Genomic DNA, 21,788 nt, shown 5'->3' with positions numbered 1-21,788 from the left:
ACACATTAACCTGCCTAAAGAAATCTCTCCTAAATCCCTGACCTGCCCAACCCTTCCATAAATTTGTGGCCATTTGTTCTAGTGTTCATCTCTGGCCCAGTAATTTAGGGAAATTATTTCATTCTATTTATTTCCTTCAGAATTTAACAACACCTGAATAAGGTCCCCACTTAGTCTCCTTTTTTGCAAAGATAAATGAACATGATTTCATACGCTGAAGTGCCTGTACCAGCCATAAAGTACCCCATTTCCTTGTATATAGAAAAGAAGCCATAAGCTATGCTGTGGCATATGTTTTAACTTTGTACATGATGGTCATAGAGCTGATTCTAGCAATACTCACATGATCTGGAGCTGGTGCCAGCATTGCCACCTGCCCCTATTTTTCAGAAGCTTCTCAATTTTGTTGTAGCAAAACCATGCCTACCTACCCTGCACAGTCCCATTCACATGGGCACAAAGTCTGGAAACAGGCCACATGGCTATGAAACAGGAGTACATTAAGGATGGAAGACAGTTTCCATGTGAGCTAGCGTTCTGGCTGGACACGGCCCTAAGCAAAGCCCTCAACAACAGTAATCTGTATGGCCGAGGGAGGGAAGGGAAACAGATGCAAAGATATCACTAGCCTTGGTAAAGAGGGTTATGCATACAAATGTTTGGCCCATGCTCCGTGACACCTAGCTACCCACCCCAGAACACCCCCTTACAGCTCAGGTCACAGAGGGTCCACAAAGCAACAGATCCCCAAGTTTTCACACTGAGTGGAGGAGCCAGAGTTGATAATGGAAACAATCTGCTTTTACGTTCCCATGTGGTACACAGATTTTCTGGCAGGTGCCAAAATAGAGCATCCTGCCAGAATATGACCCTTTGATTTATACACCTGCTTTACCCCTATGCGATACATGCCTATCTATACATATGTGCCTAGACACACCCAACATCTAGCATTTTCTAAGAATTGTGGAAGAAACGCCCAGTTGCTGACTAAATCTCAGATCAAACAGGGCTAAAGAGTCTTAGCAAACAGCTGAGAGCTGGGAATTCTTCTGCTAATCCTTACGCAAATCTCCTAATGTTAGGGCTAGACTACACTGGCAGTGCTAAAGCGCTGCTGCGGCAGCACTGCCTGACCGCGCTTTCACATGGCTTGTGTGGTCGCTCTAAAAAACCACCTCCACAAGCGGCATAGCTCCCAGCACTGGGAGCACGGCTCCCGGCGCTCCTGCACTGTCTACGCTAGCGCTTTACAGCGCCGAAACTTGCTTTGCTCAAAGGGGTGTTTTTCTACACTCCTGAGTAAGAAAGTTGCAGCGCTGTAAATTGCCAGTATAGACAAGCCCTTACAGTACCTCTGCTGCTACCAATGCTCCACTTATCTCTTTTAGCAACTGACCTGTGCACTAACCTCACATAACAGAAGAAAAGAGAGATACCAACTTCTCCTGCACAGGGCCCTCTCATGCAGCTAAATCAGTCTCGACTCCCATTTCCCCCCTCCCCTTACTGGGCCCCCAAGATGTATCAGTCCTCAGGAGAGGTGTGGGATGGTAAGTGAGTGCTTGAGGACCACAGCTTTACCAGGGGACATGAAGGACTGGGGACAGCCGTCCTGCATATCTCGTAATTAATATACATGTTCTGTTCTTTTTCAGAGCTCAGGCAGTGGGAGATGCTGCCGAGGCAGGAACTGGACACCTATGGTGACCCCTAGTGAAGTATATGCATGTGTCTATGTGTATGTGTGTGACCACCCACTATGAACTAACCAGAGTGTCCTTTGTGTGGCCACAGAAATCCCAGACGAGGATTAGGATTAGATTTTACTAAGGATGGTTTTAGTGGGTTTGTGTTTTCATTCTGTGTTTGTGACATTTGTTGATAGGGGAGTTGCAGGGTGAAGGAGGAGTCGCTTTAGGGGGGCAGAGCTGAGACCAGCCAGGCACTACTTTGGCTGCTTCATTCTTCCCTTGAATAGGGAGTTGGAGGCACGGCAGTGCTCAGACAGCTCTCAGGCCTGCATGCTGCCAGCTGGACAGGTAAGAGGGCCAAGGCTCCAAGCTGTCACTATAGAGTGAGCAGGATCATTCGAGGATTCCCCTGGGAGGACCAACTGCGCCAGTGCAGCTGCTACACCACTGCAGTAGTGTTGACAGACACAGTGACTAGCCTAGCTCAATGCCCAGCCTCAATCCAGAAGGTGACACGTTGGCTTTGCACTGCTGGGGATGCATGGTGTGCAAGAGGTATGGTAGGAGGTCCAAACAGTGATTAGTATGCCAGCTTTCACTTGTGCAGGCAAGGCCATATAGACAGTAGTAGCAAAGATCCACTGCCTTACAATGCTTATAGAAGAGTATCATAAGCAATGATACATCTTGGTCTCCCGCTTTATAGATAGTTTTTATTTTTCCAGTCAAAATGGAAATAATCAGCTTTAAAATGACGTTTCTGTTCTCTGCCCTGGCTCATCTGGGATTTACCCAGCTGCAATGTGTTTACACTGCTAGCAAAGTTAATACGGACCTCCTTGGACCAGACGTTCTAAGGAGGAAAGGTAATTTTTTTTTTACTATGAACTGGATGTCCGCATCTATAGTCTATAGCCCAATGACTCCACCTGCAACTGAATCTATAGTGCTGTGCAATCCCAGGGTGCTTCTGGACACCCATGCCATTCCTTCTACGTAGACTGTTTGTTTCTAAACAGACAAGCTTTTTATTCAAAAAAATCAATCACATTCATTAACAGAAATATAGGTGGATTGTGAAAAGACAAATGCATGAATGCTAATGCAAAATACTGTAAATGAAAATCACTTCCCCTTCCACATATCTGCCAAGACCTGAGTTCAGGGGCTTCTGTTCTCCCAGCAGATGATCTCTAAGCTATTAAAAGAGCATTCAGGCTTTCTATTATGTTTTACATATTTTTGATTCTATCTACAACTGCAAAAGAATTCAGGAGTTAGCATATTGAAACAAAAACAGTTCCCTTCAAACAAATACCCGGATGCTATTTTCTGGTTAATAAATATATTGCATTAATTTATTAAATGAATAAAATCTGAGAGCCTGGGACTCACGAGCCGCTGTGCTATGGTTAACCACTGTCAGCAGCCCAGCATTCTTGAGCACCCTCACAATAAACAAATAAATGACCATGTGAAATGGGGAGAAAAAACTACTTCTAGAAAGGGAAGTGAAATTTGCTTTCAGTTTTCCAAAGATTCGTATCAATGTAAATGCTAATGTTATGAAAATCTTAATATCTTTTCTCCTCCTGGAATCGGAAGTCTCTTAAGACATCCCAGGCTACTAGAAAAGAGAGATAGAATGAGAGTGTGTTTTTGTGTTACTTTTCATGCAACGTTAATAGAAAAGTGGATATTTTACATACAGAGATCATCTTCAGAGTGAATGGAGATGCCAGCTTAGTTTACAAGTTACAGTCTTTGCTTTGAACTGTAACATTTTCATTTCCCATTGATTTGGTTCTGTTACTATGTTATCATATACAGTCACTGAGAACAGAATTTAAAATTAACTAATTTGTAGTCATTTGTAGACATTGTGAAGAAGAAACACACCTAATCATTTAGCGTAACTCACCTTTGCTGTGATGCTCATAATAAAGATACATTTTATTCTGAGGGACCAACATGGCAATACCAGCAATGGAATTTGTCCAGTGTTGTGGCCAAAATAACTGAAGTGCTGATTCCCTGTTGTCATAAACAGATAGCTAAGGGTTAATGTTTCTTTTACCTGTAAAGGGTTAACAAAGGGAACCAAACACCTGACCAGAGGACCAATCAGGAAACCGGATTTTTCAAAGTGAGGGAGGGACTCTGTGTGTGTTTGGCTTTGTTCGCTCTGTTTTGTTTTCTCTCGGCTATTGAGGGAAACTTTTCTATCTCCAAGCTTCTTTCACCTCTGTTCCCAAAGTTGTGAGCTACAAGGAAAAGCAATAGGTTTATATTGTATTGTTGTATTTGACATGTGTGTACTTGCTGGAATGTTTCAAATTGGATATCTTTGTGAATCAGACTGTTTATTCTATTTCTTAAGCATAGCCCTGTAATTGTCATCTTGATGCAGAGTTTGATATTTGATGTCTGTCTTTCTTTTTATATCAAAGTTTCTTTTAAGACTGTTTGAGTTATCTTCTGGAGGTTAAGGACAAGGGGAGGGGATTCTCTGTGTGTGAATCTACAGAGGGTAAGCTCGGAGCACCAGGAGGTTGTGGAGAAGGAGAGATAAGATATCTCTGTTCCTGTATTGGATTTTTGTCTCTTGTGGAAAAGGAGACATGCTTCTGTATGTTGATGTAAAGAGATTGCATCAGTCACATCTAAGTCAGCCAGAGAGGAAGTCTGCGGTGGAGAGGGAGGGGGAAAGGAAGTGAGTATTTCTTGCGGTAGACTCAGAGCTTACTGGGGTCTTGGGTCCCCCAGGGGAAAAGGTTGGGGAGACCCGAGAGAGTTATAGGTACGTCCAAATCCTGATTGTGGCAGCGAGATCACATCCAAGCTGGTAATAAGCTTGGGGGGAGTTCATCGCTAAGCACCAGTTTTGGACGCTAAGGTCAGAGTTGGCGACAGGAGGCTACACACCTGTCCTGGAGACGAAGCTCAGAGTGCATATATCTATCGGGTGCTGCAAACTGTAACCAGAATCTGGACTGGACTCAGAGTAAGTGGCGTGGCCTTTTGTAGTAAGCAGGTCAGAATGGAAAATTTCCTGGACTGTGGCTTTACTGGACTGTAGTTTAGGGCTAATTCGGCTATCACGAAAACCAGTGGGGTTATTTCCAATTGTCACCTGAAGGAATGAGAGGATAATGAGGCTCTATTTAGCCAATGATGAAGTGCAGAAAACAGCACTCAAAATTAGAAATGTAAATTGTTAAGGTTGTCACACAGCATAAATCATCTCCTCGTAACGAACAATATGAAATGACGGCCATATGAAAGAGTGTTTTAATTAAGATGGTCAATAAGGTTCTTTAAAATATGAATGGTTTTCAAAGGCATACAAGGATTAGGCATACGATGATTCAAATTATCAGGAGAGTAGCTGTGTTGGTCTGGATTTGTAAAAGCAGCAAAGAATTCCTGTGGCACCTTAAGACAAACAGACTTTTTGAGCAGTGAGCTTTCATGGGTGAATACCCACTTCGTCAGATGCATGTTAGTGGAATTTCCGGGCAGGGTATATAATGCAAGCTATTAGCTAGAGATAATGAGTTAGTTCATCAGGGAGATGAGCCGTTTAGCAGCTGAGGTGTGAAAACCAAGGGAGAAGAAACTGGTTCTGTAGTGGCAAGCCATTCACAGTCTTTGTTTAATCCTGAGTGATGGTGTCAAAATTTGCGAGATGAACTGAAGTTCAGCAGTTTCTCTTATGAAGTCTGTCCTGAAGTTTTTTTCTGCAAGGATTGGCCACCTTAAGGTCTGCTATAGTGTGGCCAGGGAGGTTGAAGTGTTCTCCTACAGGTTTTTGTATATTGCCATTCCTAATATCTGATTTGTGTCCATTTATCCTTTGATGATTCAATTGGCACTTAATGCCCTTAGGATCCTTTCAAATCCTATCCATCAAGTTCTATCATTCATTGTACTATAGCATTACCAGTGTCTACAATAACTGTGATCACATGCTATAATTAGAGACTATCAGAACACATTGGCATAAAAGGAGGCAGAGTTAAGGTTGTGTGTTCATCCTTAACTTTTGTATTCCCTACTCTTGAGTGATTAAATAACCAACTTTAGAAAACCAGAATTATGGAGATGGGGTCTCTTCTAACAGGCATCAGATGGCAAAGGCCAACTAATGTTGATCAAGTCAATGGGAAGCCACACACTAGTAGACTTATCATGCACCAGTCAGCCAAAGCTGAGACTGACCAATCCTCATACTAAAGCTTTAGATCTGTTTAAGGTATTTAGATTGTCTTAAGCCCTTATACTGGCACAACCTGTTTAAAATGATCTAAGACCTTAGATTGGTTTAAGCTTCTTAAGCAGCTTTAACGCTTTAGAAAGGTTTAAACTGCTAAAAACATTCCCCAAAAAAGCAAATCGGGAAAATTGCAGGGAGTCTGGGGATGCTTCTGCCACCTTAAGCATATTTTTTTTAATTGTGCACTTGCAAGTATACATAAGTGTACAGGTATATAAAAGTGTATTTTGCTTGCAATACTAAAAGATAAAGTCAACCTCTGGTCAAGTGGTACATACTAAGTCTACAAATATTCAGCTTGCTAATGACTTCAACTGGCATCAGTTGGCCTTTCATGATTGGTCTCTCTCTATCCATGGGTTTTAAAGAACCTGGAAAATTAAATGTAAAAACTACGTTAATGCCAAACTATGGCTGCATCGTTGAGCAATCAAAAGTCAAGAAACATGACAGTTCTACAGCCGCTCTAACTAGGTGCCAATGGCAGTGACAAGGGCTGGGCTCAATCTGCCGCAGGGTCATTTTCTAATATAAATAAAATTAAGCTCAGGCCCCCACCCAGAGCCATTCTGCTACTTCTAGATCTTAGAAATCAAAATAGAACCTGCCCGATCACCTTAATTATACCTGAGTGGGGTTTAGGTGGATGGAGATTGTGTGTATGTCTTTGCTGCAAGAAAAAGACAGCCTAGGGTGGTCCAGTGTAGTCTAATCCCATTCTGTCTCACTCTATACATGGTTCAGAATCTCCAGGCAGGAAACCCAGAGCAAAACATAACTTTTGGTAAGAATCCCCACTCCCTAGCCCCGGGGCTTTAGGACAGAGCCCTCTATCCCACTTCTTGATGAACTTGAACCCCATTCCCAAACCAGAGACCACTACGTGACAGTAAGGGTGATATCTACTCCCGGCCACACCGCCTACAATTCGTATGCCCCCTTAAGGGTACAGTTACAGTAACAGTTATCATTTATACACTCAGAACAGACAAATCCCAACAAAACACACTATGCAGAACTATGGGTAAATGACATAGTAATTCATGGAAAAGAGGCTGGTGCAAGCAGGTTTTCCCTCTTTTCCCCTATAGAGGGAGCAGAGAGTTCCACCCTTCTAAGCCTTCTAGCTCTGGGGCTTACCCTTACATTTGAACAACCCAGCCTTATTTCAGCCATTTGCATATATCCACTGAAATACAGAGCCACGCTCTGCTCTGATTTACACAACATAAATCCAGACTAGCCCTCTGATGTAAACAGCCGTTAATTACAAGACCATGGCTTATTTTAGGGCATGTCTGCGTAGCAATGTGCACTAAGTGCTGCGCTGTAACTCCCCCATGTGGATGCTGTGGATGCAAATGTAAAGGTTCCCAGTTCGCACTAACGTAATCCTCTTCAAACAGGATTACAACAGTGTAAACTAGGGACCTTTAAGTTTGTATCTGCAGTGTCCACGTGGGGGAGTAACACTGCAGCACTTTGGTGTGCACCTACCCAAGGAAAGACTTACTCTCCATCCAAAGACCCATTATGTTTTCTTTATTAAGGGGCAGGAAAGAGAAAAACTGATGTGGCAATGGCACCCCGAAAAAATGTATGGAATTCCTATCAATATCAAATAATAATACTTTCCACCGATACATTGCTTTGCACCTGTTGATCTAAATGTATTTTCCAAACAATAATTACATAAGCCTTGCAAAACCTCTGTTAGGTACCACTATACTCTGAGACACAGACATGTGAAGTGTCTAGAGCAGGGATAGGCAACCTATGGCACAGGTGCTGAAGGCGGCACGCAAGCTGATTTTCAGTGGCACTCACACTGCCTGGGTCCTGGCCACTGGTCTGAGGGGCTCTGCATTTTAATTTAATTTTAAATGAAGCTTCTTAAACATTTTAAAAATCTTATTTACTTTACATACAACAATAGTTTAGTTATATATTATAGACTTATAGAAAGAGACCTTCTAAAAACGTTGAAATGTATTACTGGCACGCGAAACCTTAAATTAGAGTGAATAAATGAAGACTCGGCACAGCACTTCTGAAAGGTTACCGACCCCTGCTCTAGTGTTTAGTTACAAAGCAAGTCACAGGGCTGTGAATAGAACCCAGAAGTTCTGACCTGACCACTAGACAACATTCCCTCCAATAACAGAAGTTCCACATGCAGATCTTCAGCAGCATGAGTCTTGTGTGCAGTCACTGCTGTTTTTTCATGCAGCTCTTCTGTTACATAACATAGCAATGAAAATTCAAAATGCACAGATCACAGTTTGCACTTTTCTGCGGCTTTGTCATGACATATTTCACCCATTCCAACTAAATTAAAGTACTTTGAGGATTAAGTTATTTTCCCAGAGTTCCCTTTAAAAGTTTGTTTTCTAGAACCTTCTGAGTTATGTCGTCATTCACAATGTATTTGCAATACTGGTCAACCTGAAGGAACATTGATCAGTGCCAGTTGCCATGGGCTGTTACAAATCAGAACATAGAAATGCAAATTCTGTGAATGAGGGGTGAAATAAATGGTGACTCCCATCTGCCAGCGACACCGCCACTGGAATGGACACTTAATCAGGCATACACAAGTTCTTACAACTCTATACTTCATGTACTACTTAAAAACAACACACACACCCTTACAACTAAATGCACTACCACTTCTGAACCATTTAACAATATCAGATATTGGAACTGTTGCAAAAGTCTGTGAGCCAAAGGCAGCTGTGTGACAAAGTTCAAAAGTGCACTTCCCTCCAGCTACCAGGCGGTTCCAAACATTTTTCTTCCCTACAGACTGAAAGTCCAGCAAGTGAAAGCTAATTGCCTCTGTATAATTTTCAAAAGGGCATATGCCTTCCATTATTATCATCTAGTATTTGTATTACCTGGTGCCTAGATGCCCCAATCAAGACCAGGGCCTTACTGTAAACATATATAGTGACGGACAATTCCTGCCCTCTAAAGCTAACAAAAGAACTGCACGAGACAGACGAGATGTGGGACAAAAGATGTATTATTATCCCCTTTTATTCACGGAAAACTGAGGCACAGAGATTAAGCAACTTCCCAAGGTCACACAGATTGTCAGTGGCAGAGCCAGGAACTGAATCCAGATCTGACCCAGACTAGTAAGCACAATACCATAATTCTTCCACCTTTTCATACTACATTTTTGTTTTCCAAATGATAATAACAGTAATATAATAATCATATTCCTATGTAGGAGTGTAAGCTCCCCAGAGCTGGGGCAATGTGTTTTCCTTGTCTGTAGAGCACTGGGGGCTGCCGAAATAAGCAGAACACTAGCATCTGCAGAACGTATATCAGTATTTCCTCTAGGGATGATAAATTGTGGTAATCACTGAAAGAAGAAGTTATTTTATGTATTATTACATGTAATGCAATGAATTTACTGGAAAACGTGTAATTCTAGTCTAGCTAACGTCATACTCGTCCCAAACCTGTGACTAGTAGTTAATGGGTTTGGAGAACACAGAGGACTTTCAATGGGACTTAAGCTCCAAAGTCACTTAGGTGCTTTGGAAAATTCAATCCTTACTCTTTTGGGTATCTAACAAAAAGAGAGTTGGGCCTGAGCCACAAACATCAAGATCTGAATCTAACCATCCCCAAAATTCAGGGGTGTTGATAGGTTTCACATTGGACTCATCGCAGAAAAATAAAACCCAATTATCATTATTACATAGTTGTGCGGGTTTATAAGCACTTTACAAGCATGCAAGAAAATATATTTTCTGCTGAAATAAATGCTAGACAAGGCACAGTGTAACATTTCAGGAGCAGGGCATCCAGTTCTGCTGAACGAAGCAAATCTCAGATGGCACGCTCAGATGTTGATGGCTATTTGGAGATATGACTACTTTCCCCTTTTTTCTGAAAAGCCTGCCACTGACTCTGATTACAGACCAAACAATACAAGCACATTGTTAATGGTTCTAACAACAATCCAACAGCCTACATATAGTGACAGGGCTACACTTCTAATTCATTATTGACACATCTTCCACAAACCTGGGACTCCCAACTCTGCTGGCCATATATCCATGCACCCTGTTGTGTAGACAATGTGCTATCTCCAGGAAGAAGTCTGTTTTCATAGATTAACACATCCTTTTCATCACTGTCAAAGCTATTCCAAAGTTTATGACTCTCCAATCTGTCTAATGAGACAGACTCATTGATCCAACTGTTAAATTTCTCATACAAAAACTCCACTCTGTCTCTTGGTGGGATTAGGACATACCTCCATCAGAGACATCAGAATGCAAAGCCACTCTAATGGCCTTCCTCCAAATTTGCCGTGAGCACAAAGCACTTCCTCTCTTCACCTGATACCATATGGCCAGTGTAGCCCTGAGGATTAATCTGTTGGTCTGTATAAAATGTGTTTTTGATAGATTTAAGTATTTGATGTAATAGGCTTCTAGATTTATAATACAATAGCTGTAATGCAAGAAACCTACAGGTCAAACATCCTGTATGACGCTAAGGCAACTTCAGCACATTCTGGGACCCTTACTCAGAAAAGTGATGATAAGACAAAATACCTACGCAAATGTCTGGAGACCTTTAACTGAACCAATAACAGTAAAAGGTGGAAAAAGGGGATTTTTGCCCACAAATCTAACAAGTACACCACAAATGCGTACATACCTGTCATTCATACGCACATAAATGTTAACATATGAGGCAGGTGTACCCTAACACTTCCCTGGGGGGAAGATGAAATTTGGGCATAGGAGGAAGGATTTCCAACCAATGCTCTATAAAAAGGTGAGACAGCTCACCATCAGGGAGGCAATACACCCATCCATCTGGTCCTGTCTACTCTTCATCGCCTCCACCCTCATCTATGTATCGATGCTACCCATCTACGATGGCTATTAACTATTAATAGGCCATAATATTATTTCTTTTCAAAACAGTAAGTAAAAAGGGATTTAATCTCCCTCATATTTCATTTTAGTTTTAGCATTTAGTATATATAGGGTTAAAATCACAATGCAAACCATCTTGAAATAACTTCCTTTGCCAGAGGTCTGAAACCGCTCAAGGGGCGCTACTACACGAAAGTGAGTATTCAAGTTTGCATAAATCATAAATCTATATCTTAAAGAACTGTGATATTTTGTAACTTTGTAATCTTAAACTGTTTTAACATTTGTTTATTGTTTCATTGATTTTAATGACAGGTCTTTATGACTATATCTGTCTCAGTGTAAGCTCCTGTCATATACCTCGAAGTTCCTTTTATAAACTCCGTGAAGCCTGATTCAGGACGAACTTTATCTTCTGATCAAATATATTGGCGAGCCAAACCCATACTAATTAATATACAATAATTAGTATTATTACTAATTAATTAAAAATTAATTAATCAAATAAAATTAAATTAAGTGGATTAATTACACCAACCCTACTAACCACCCCAAATCAGGCTACACCAGGTATCAGGCTCATTATTCTCATAAGTAATATAAAGACATTATGTTGTAATGGATTATAATATATTTGACTATAACTGTGATAAATTACAATTAAGGTGGTAGTGGTCTGTGCCTTTTGGAGCTGTCCCTACTCTGTAGGAATATGGTTTGCTTAGCAATCATATTGTTTATACATCTCTAGCAACAGATGCTTGGCAGAATGAAACCAACATGCTTTTTTTTAAAAATACAGTATGAAAACTGCTTAAGCTGTTTTTGGGTAGCAGGCCATTAAAGTTCACCTGATTATGGAGCCACTGAATAGCAACCTGAACCCTTTTTGCACAAACTTTCCCACAACATTCACTTTCAGGTGTATATCAAGACTAGAAAATGACAGACTGAAAATTTCAGAAAGTTACAAGCAAATGAATGTAGGGGAATAGAATGGAAACACGCCTGCAACCTGAACCATAGTGGTTACTAATGTTCCCCCTACAGTAAGATGTAGATACATGTGGCCTTTTTACCATAGTGAGAAATCAGGAAGGGAGCGAGTCCGTATACAGAGAGACTGAGAAGTGAGGAATTGGTGTCTATTGATTCACAGAGCTTAAGGCCAGAAGGCACCAGCAGACCATCTAGTCTGACTTCCTGCATATCACAGGCCACCAACACCACTCAGCACCTGCACACTAAACCCAACAACCCAAATTAGACCAAAGTATCACAGCTGACAGGAGACTAGACCATTATGTGTCACAGTCCGAAAACAGGAGGGATGGAGGTGCACCAGGCCTGATGCCCTGCAATGACAGGGAAATGATTAAGTGAGATATACCCAGCTAATCCTGGCATGTGACATTGCAGAGGAGGGTGGCGGGGGGGGGAGCCCAAGATCCCTGCTAACCTGACCTGGGAGGAAATTCCTTCTCGACCAATCATAGGTGACAAGTTAGATCCTAAGCATGTGAGCAAGAGCCAACCAGCCAAGAGAGACAGAATGCTCAGTGCTACCTCAGAGCCCCTGCCCACCTCAACCAATGTCTCATCTCCTGCCATGGCCATCCCTGTCACATTAGAGGAAGCAGATAAAAACAAAAAACCTAAAACACACAGGGTGGGATGAATCCCTTCCTGACCTCTGCAGGTGGTTGATTGAAACCCTGAAGTGTGACCATAATGAGTATGTGACCTGGAAAATGGCCTGTGGTTGAGCCACAGGCAGGGATTTGTAACCCATATTCAACAGCTCTGTGATGAATTTACAGGTGACTATTATTTTTCATGGAAATCACTGTGAAATCAAGAATCATGCATTTGCTTAGACTAGTGTCCCCAACCTGTAGTCTGTGAAGCACCAGTATATCACGTAGTCCTTCCTGGTGGATCATGGGGTGCTTGCTCTTCCTTTTTGTTTCCACTTGCTAAAATTCTTTAACAGATGCATTAACCACTTCCGAAATACCTTTCTTCCATATAAGCAGTTGCCATAGTTTCCACACAGATGTTATGAGATCATAAATGGGAGTGGAAGTATCCATGAGACAATCTATCTACTAAATATTGGCGCATGCCATGAAAATATTTGGGAACTCAAGAGTTAGACAATCTGATGGGTGAACATTCTTCCAGCTCTCAGTAATATAAATTACTTAAGATGTGAACAACAGAATCTGATTCATCCCATGACTATTTTGCAGGCAGTCATGAGCCAGGTTTCCTCTAATGTATGTAACCACAAGGATTATTTATAAAATAATACATATTCCTTCAAGCATTTTTTTCATGGCTGCTAGTGACCGGTGAATGCTCAGTCATGCAAAATAAACACAATAAAAAAAAAATAGAAAGCACTGGAGTCTACAGCCGTTGGAACTCCTCATTTCTGTTCTCAACTCTGCCAGCAACTCGTACTGAGATCTTGGCCAAGTCATTTCCCCCATCTGCCTCGTTTTCCACACAGAGTAAGAAGAGAGAGTCCTAAATGTTAACAAGAATTCATATCACCTCCTCCTCCCCCAGCAGTTACACAATGAGCCCAAAGAGGAGCCAATACATGAGTTAAGCAGTTGGTACCTCTCTACCCTCAGCACAGATGTCCTGAATCTTTCAAAGATACAGATGAAGATGTTGGGGCCTATCAATTCTGATATCTCTATGGGAGCACGATCAGTAACCTTTAAACATGGTTAAGCAGCACATTGCCCTTTGTCTGAACCTCACTTTGCTACCGACAAACAAGAGGCAACACTGACTAGGCCACCAAAGAAATGAACACATTAGAGCTTTCTGCTAATGATTATTTGTATTACCGTAGCACCTAGGAGCCCCAGTCACGGAGCAGGGCCCCATTGTGCTAGGCAAACACAGAAGAACAAGACAGTCCCTGCTCAGTCTTTGGGACATCCATGCTAATGGGTGACACACATGCTTCTCGGTCATACCAGCTGTAGGTGCTTAGTTGTTGTGTTGAGCGAATGAGATGTTTTTAGCCACAAATCAGCATAGACTCGTTTTCATTTCCACCATCCCGAGGAAAGTGACTTGCTCCCAGTTGGTCCATTTACAAATGACAGTTTTGGGTCAGTGTTGTATTACTATTGTCCTGACCCTGTGTCACGGGAGAGCAGACTCAGTGCTCTGGAACTGCTCTGAATTAAGTTCAGACAGGACCCTCCTGTAGTGGGACACCCTGAGGGCACACTCTCACTAGAGCAAGCGTCCTTGGTTTCAGCACTTCCTGGGTCTGACCTCGGAGCATTCAGCACCCTGTTTCACGCCGCGAGTTCCCCACTGTGAGTCCACCTGGCGAAGTCTTATGTGCCCCCAAAGGGGCCATGCACCCCAACTTCCACAGTCAGCAGTGACTCTCAGTCAGCACTGTAAAACAGAAGGGTTTATTAGTTGTCTGGAACACAATACAGAACGGATCTCGTTAGCTCAGAAAGTAGGAAGTTACAGCAAAGTTCATTTTGGTGAGACCCAGAGCCCTGGGCTCTACCCCCACAGCCCTCCCGAGCCCCAAACCAAGAGACTGACCAGCTTCCAGCCGCCTACCCTCAGTCACGCTCAGTTGTAACTCCGCCATCCTTTGTGCTCTTTCCTGGGTAACCCGGTCACCTGACCTCCAACTCTCTCACAGTGCTCCAGCTCCTCCGGCTGGCTCTTGCAGAGGAGGGGTTCCGGCTATCACGCACCAGGATGCAGAATGCTTGGCCATTGTCTGGACCCAGGGAGCTACACGGCAGTCACACCTGCCCTCTAGGGGTCTCTGCAACAATCACACACCCTTGTCACACCACCAACACATAGGGGAAACTGAGGCCCACACAGAGTACTCATACAAAACACTAAGAAAATTCCCACTTTGTCACACCCTGTTCCATTCCTCACCAGCTTCACATCATGAATGAAGAGAACTAAGACTCATGGTAATTATGGACCACCTGAAATCTAGGGCCAAATCCTGAACTAAGCTCATGAAATACAGGATAAGGAAAAGGCACAGCACGCTCTAAACCAGAGCTCTTCAAACTGGATTACATGTTTGCCACATCCACAAAAGTGTCTGGATTTTCCTTAGAAAATTTCTTACATTTACACAAAATATATTTAACAGGATGGCCATACTTTTTTCCAAAAATCAAAAAGGGTATTAGGATATTTGAGAACCACTGGTCTTAACCATGACTAAGTACAAAAATGAGCACACACCACATTATGGAGGCATTCAAGAGGGCTCAGGTATCTTTTTTCAAAGGCCTTGATTTCCACACCCAGCAATGACCATCTGCCCAGGATGGGCTCTGCTTGTCAAGGCATCAGTTTAGACTATCATGCTGGTCAAAGTCACATTTCAGAATTTTCAAGATCTTGTAAACCATTATTCTACACACTTATCTCTTAGTGTGTGGGTGCACACATATTCATCGACAGCTGTTTTACAAACACAACAACCAAAAGGACCAGTAGTCTCCTATGAGATAGTGGTGTTGCTCTGTGACCCAGCTTCTAAAGGTTCAGAATGATTAGCTCTACTCCTATCTTTCCCTTTCCACCCCCAGGAGTTGGAGAATAACAATAATCTAATTTATGCAGGGCCATAAATTCCCATAAAATCTTAAAGTACTTTAGAAACTATAGACAGTATTTTCCAAGAGTTACTGCATATACTGTGTGAATGCAGACACCTCTGGGGTGGAATAAGATAGCTATTTAGAAGCACTCAGTAATCCTACCTAACCATTCACAACAAGAAGTAAAGTTAATTACATCCAAATGAAATTACAGGGGGAATTTTGGGAGGAACAATGGAACTGGAATTTGGCCAGAACACACGTTTCCCTATTCTTGAAAAAAAAAGCCATGGAATTTTTAATGGCCACAGAGAGATGAGGTGCTTGATGTTACTATCCTGTCAGCAGCATATCGCCCCCTGACACCATGACGGAACAATGGTTCTAAAGTGACTCAGTAGGAAGAGCATCTCCTAGTGAGTTACCAAGACCACTTTCCTGCAGCTCCAAAAGTTTTCTTTGGAGGTTTCTCATCCAAATACTGTATCTCAACAATCCTGCCAACCCCTGCTAGTCTGAGTTTACTGAAGCCCCAAGTCTGGAAATGAACAGGGTCTCTCACATGGTAGCGCTTCACATGACAAGCTGTGCAAACAAGCTGGCTACAACAAAATAAATAAATAAACCCACTGTGTTTGCTTCTAGCCTAGAGGATTCCTGCCCCCTTAAGTGGAAACAAAATCTTGAAAAGAATCTATTAAATAGGAGGGCTGCAGCTTCGATTCACTGACGGTCGTGCTCCTAGAGTAAAACCAGAGACAGACTCTTATCTTTGCAGAAACAATGCCCCATAACTAACTGATCTGAGGTTTATTGGTCTGGTTGGGGGGTATGCCAGAGTTGTTAAAATACAAGTTACATTTTCTCTGCGAAGTATGAACTTGGATGGTGACAAGTTCACGTTAGGACAGAGTTGCCATTTCGGGAAAGGGAGGGAAGAGGAGCGGAGGGAGAGGGAGAGAGAGGTGCACGCAGACGCGTGCGCACATGCACACACACATTGCAGAAGCAATCCTTGGAATCTCCAGGGGCAGACTAGCTAAACAGTCAGCAGCAGCACAGGTAAAGGGCTGGCGGAAGAGAACTTAATGACAGTTCAGACATGTGGTGAACGACTCAGAGGAAAAAACAGAGCTTGTAGGAATATTCTCATATCGACACAGTCACTGAGCCAATAATTTGTTTTAATCATACTGCATGCACGTTATTCACCCATGTCCATGAATTCCTAATTAAAGTAATTAGTTGGGGGAGATATATCCATAACAATTCTGTTTTTAGGGGACTCACTAGAGTGTTCCTATGAAACACCATGTGTCATGCGCTGAACGCTCTTGGCTTTTACAATTAATCAATGGCAAACTTCTTGCAGACCATTTCCTGAATATCTGGTCAAAAATGAATGGCCATTTCTACAATGGGCACCTATCCTCTATCACACAGGACAAAATCCCGACTGTTCACAAAACTATTTAAGGACATCAAAATCTAGCTCCAGATTCCCAGGCTAAGAGCTACATTTTGCCCTCAGAGGTTCATAGCACTGAAGTCAACAGGAGATCATACATAAGATGCGGGCAGAATCTGATCCCAAAAGAGCCCTCTGCAGTCGCTGCTGCATTTCCAGTCTTGCAGTTCTGTGAAACACAGCAGAAAACTGAGTGTATGGACAAGATACGCAGCCAGGTACTGCATGAGGTTGCTGTACAGCATCTGCAGAACAATGTCACAATAACCCGCCAAAATCTATGAAGGCTCATAGCAAAGGACAGCCCCTTGAAGATAAGAAAATCCTAACACCGACTGGATCCAAATATTATTTGGCAGGGTATAAGGAGAACTGCCAGTGACCATGCTTTGTGTAGGAAAGAGGACATTCAAATTCAGTTATGGTCAGGGATTTGCTTGTGAAAATGACGGATGGGTCAACTTCCCCTTTTTTTACATCAGATGGAACATCAATTAGTAGCTCTGGGTATTCACCAGAGACAGAGTATGAATACCAAACATGAGAACAGAACAGGGCCTTTTCATACCAACTCAATATAGCCGTGAGAGGTGGCACAATGCTGGTACTAGCAGGATGAGGCTTCCCAGAGAGCAACATGCCCATTTTTCCTGAATGCAATGGTCAGGACCTCTGCTAGGGGTAAATGTCTCCAAACAGCAGCATGTCAATCTTATTCTTAGCCAACAGACGAGGCATTTTACTTCTACCCACACTGGCCTCCTCTGTTCCAGGAGCAAAATATGGCTACATTCAGCAAAAACTAAGTTGCTGTCAATCGACGATGAATTTAGGCCACAGCCAAAGCTAATTAAAAAAGAAAGCACAGCAGTGTGGATGTCTTAGCGTGGCACAGATAGGGTTACACTCTTGATGTATGCTGATTGACACTGCTAAGGTTACTTCAGGCTCACAGCTCTCACCCATCACGCCATGCAGAACAGTGAGCTCAGCCCACCCAGGGAATAACAGACTCACACACAGACACACAGACACAGCATACAGCAGCACAGCCCAACAGGCTGTCTCAACAGCAACCTGACACCTTTCATAAGGAAAGCGCAGCAAAATGGAATCTCGCTGTGCTGTTCTCCAACTGCAGCAATAGTCAAAAATACTACACCACCGCATACGCAGACACATGCAGAATGCAAAATCCCAGTGCCTACCTTTGCTGTCTGACGGCAGGCAGATTCTGTACTGGTTGGGCTTGGTGATTGTTCCCTTCTTTATGAAGTGTTCTGATCAACCAATGCTATTTGCATTCTTTCATTAGCACCTGTTTCAAGCAAGGAAGGGAAAAGCTCATTATGAGATCAGCTTCCTTCTAAAATAAAAATAAGATTAGTAGATTGACAGTGCCGAATAATAACAATGGCAATAATGAAACATGTATGTTAAAGCCCCAAACTAGGCAGTTTAATAATGGGAGATCCTGCAGGTTGTGAGCATGCTCCAGCCGGAACAAATCCTTCCTCTGTTATTCCTCTGAATAAAAATAAACCATGGTCAAGAAACCCAAACGGAAGCTTCTTCCTAGAATCCCTGCTGCTGAAAAATCTGTAATAAATTCAGCCTGAAGATGCAGAATCGAATCAGCAGCTGTTTTCTGGATCCAAAGCCAGCCAAAGCCTCTCTTGTCTTTTCCCACTATGAGTCTAGGCCTTTTTGAAAAGGGTTTTAACCTTTTAAAGATACAGTACACCAATTATCACTTAAGGAGAGCTGTCACTCAGTGCTCAAAAAACCCTGTCCACACAGCCCAAGAAGAGGGAACAGACGTTGTTTGGGCTAATGGTCTTTCTGAAAAAATGTTATTATTATCATCACAGACTTTATGAGTGTAATCCTTGCATTAGGTAATAAAAAATAAACTGATAAACTTGCCACTCAGCTGCTGAATGTGCACACAGTCACCATAAAACTAAACAGCCGTTAGTTACAATATACACTGAATTCTCAATATACAGCCTGGAATTATGGATATTATTTTTTACTGCTATTGAATCTTTGGCAGAAATAGTTACTGAAGCAGCTACTCTCCCCACTTGCCATGACAGGGTTAAGTAAAGGCAGAGAACAGCCCCTGTCAAGTACTTACCATCACAACTAAGGACGAGGGCTGAAAGTTTTAAATGGGCACTTTCGGGCATGAAATAAAGCATTCTCCCAAAACACTGCTACCAGAACAAAACAAGAAATGCCCAGCCCCAGCCCTCCACTATCACACATTTTACTGGCTCAGACCATCCCATCCCTGGTCCGCTTCCATACCTCGTTTTTAAAGGAAGGAGGCGACAACGCAGCTAAACCTCTCCGGAGCACATTTCCTGGTTCTCTTTAGCAAATAAGCAACCCCCAAGCACCACCCCAGCCCTGGATCTCTCTCTCGCCCAGAGCGGGAGCGAAGCTGGTGCGCCCCAGCCTACTTCTAGGGAGACAATCGCAGCCACCCATTGCAGACACACATGCCCCGTGCATTCAGCCGGCCGCCACATGCGTCTCCCCTGCTGACATGCATTAGCCAGCCCACCTGAGGGGCAGTCGGAGCAGCATCCTCGGCGGCTGGTGAATAAAAGCCTCTCCCCAGGGTGCTGTCATTTAGCACCCACCAAGCCTCTGTTTACGGTATAGTCCTGGGTCTGCAAAGCCTATCGGACAAACCATTGCAATCAAGCGGTACTCTCCCCCCCCCCGGCGCCCCCCCAGCCACTTTCTCTTCCTCCTCCTCCCTCCCCCTTCCACGGCTCCTCAGCAGAAAATTATCATATTTCATGTGTCGTTGCTCCAGCGCGCTGCCTGCTCTCGCCAATTGGCTGGGCACTGGCAGCCGGAAATGTCAGCAGCCGGAGCGCCCCAGGGCTGGCTCGGCAGAGCGCAGGCTCGCCGCGGCCACAGGGCTGCGGAGCGGGACCCGCCAGCGCAGCTGGCCCCGGAGAGACGCGGCTGCACAACCTGCCATGGCAGGAGCGGAGGCGGTGAAAGCCGCCCTGGAAAACTAACCCCAAGGGCGGGAGCCTCCAGCCAGAGGAGAGGCGGGTGGTTCCCAGGCTCTCCTCGGATCGGAAGCAAGCGGGCTTTTCCAGGCAGCTGCCGCGGGAGAAGCAGCGGCGTTGGGGCTCGCCCTTCGTCCAGCCAGGGGGTTACAAGCCGAGGCCAGAGATCGCCCCCTGCCATTTCCAGAGCTGCGCAGGGGTCGGAGAGCTGCGAAAAGCGGCGTGTTCTGGAGACACTTCTGCTTCCATCGCCTACACACTGGATCTCTGTGCCTCCAAGTCCCTCGTTCGTTATCGGCAGAGATTTTCTGTATGAAAATGGGAATCTTTATTTATTAAGAGATCCAGTTGTTCCAGCTGCAGTTCCTCGTGTGCCCTCCACCCCCGCGCTGAAGTCATAACAGAGCTGGCCAAATAATTAGCAATTAATAATGTATATGTTTAATTAAAACCACTTTAACTCACAAACAGATCAGAACATTTTCTAATGAATTCATTATCTGAAATGATTTTGTTAATTTCTTCTGCAGATAATGCCTGACCTGTGACAGTGTTCCAGTTTCGTAACTGGACGGTTTACATAAACTAACCACCATAGCAAAAACTGTTGAATTTTACAATCAGACATACAATTCAAAAATTGTTTTGGGCAAATACCCAAGTTTAAAATTCACTTTTAGTAAGTGAGTCTGGATCTAGGCATTTATGCTGCTCTCATGACCATGGTATCTGAGAGCTTTACAGAATTATATGGATCCCCATATTTCCCCCCTAAAGTGAAGATATTCATAGTCATTTTTGTGTTTATGAAGTGTGAGTGCTGAAAGTTCAGATTAAACAAACCAACAAATACAGTAACATTGAAATTTGATTTTTTTTTCCCCACAATTTTCTCAGCTCTAAGATATCCTCCTCTGATTGTGGCATTAGGAACTAGTTGAAAATATATCATTAACAGGGGCCTGTTAATAATACTTTGCGCTTAATTTATGTAGGCCCCGACACGTGAGGTGGGTAAACATTATCATCATCATTCTGCACATGGGAAAACTGAGAGCCAGGGTCATTAAGTGACTTGCCTGTGGTCACACAGCATGCATGCAGCTGAGTTCGGAAGAAAGCCTGAACTCCTGCCTCCACTAGACCGTTCTGCCTCCCATCATGTGAGATATACACTTGGGAGACAGAATGGTGGAAAATCAGAGGCAGATGAACTCTTAAGGAAACAGTTGTCTTCTTTGCATGCAAATGTGCCTTGTACAAATAAACAAGGAAAGAAGAGGGAACAATCCTATGTTATCCACAGAATTGTACCTGGCAGGACATTTTCCAGAGTTTCTTATTGGGTTCTTTAAAGTACAAATGAAAAAGAAGCAATAGAGCTATGTTAAACAGCCTTCTTTTTATTTCATCACGGCTTGCATGGGGATAAAAAAAAATCCTTGTCACAAAAAATAAAGAGGATTTAAATACAGTATTTACAACACAAATCAGCTTACGAAGCCCACAGTTCTGTATGGGCCATGTTAAAATAAAGTAGCAAATTAATGACATATTGGGCAGAACATTGCTGGACACATAACGGTTCCAAACATTAATGAACTGTAGTTTCCCTTGCACTGGGACATAAGTGTAGAGAATAGAAACCAAGGCCATCTTAAGAACAGCCCTGAACGCCAGTGTTCTTGTCAGCCCAGAGAGCAGTGACTGTGCTCCTCTGAGGGGAACTTAGCAGACACCATTTCCAACAAAGTTCAGTGCCCTCTGTCTCCCTTTG

General features: G+C 43.2%; 1 protein-coding gene across 5 annotated transcripts in view; it reads right to left on the bottom strand.

Moving 5' to 3' along the window:
* The window catches only part of HIVEP3 (HIVEP zinc finger 3), a 443,901-nt gene extending 424,187 nt beyond the window's left edge, over window positions 1-19,714 (bottom strand). For 3 of the 5 annotated variants that reach the window (XM_032764058.2, XM_032764060.2, XM_032764061.2), the window contains exons 1-2: window positions 19,549-19,714; window positions 18,185-18,294 (exon numbers count right to left, since the gene is read on the bottom strand). The gene's annotated coding sequence lies outside the window, so the exon portion shown is untranslated. Of the gene's footprint in view, window positions 1-18,184; window positions 18,295-19,116; window positions 19,261-19,289; window positions 19,519-19,548 lie in introns of those variants that run through there. The other 2 variants (XM_032764065.2, XM_032764063.2) reach the window with 2 other exon arrangements.
* Window positions 19,715-21,788: the final 2,074 nt, after the last annotated feature.

The sequence above is a fragment of the Chelonoidis abingdonii genome, chromosome 25, assembly GCF_003597395.2.
Source record: "Chelonoidis abingdonii isolate Lonesome George chromosome 25, CheloAbing_2.0, whole genome shotgun sequence".
Lineage (NCBI taxonomy): Eukaryota > Metazoa > Chordata > Testudines > Testudinidae > Chelonoidis > Chelonoidis abingdonii.
The sequence above is the reverse complement of the archived record's forward strand: the minus strand, read 5'-3'. Positions and strand labels throughout refer to the sequence as shown.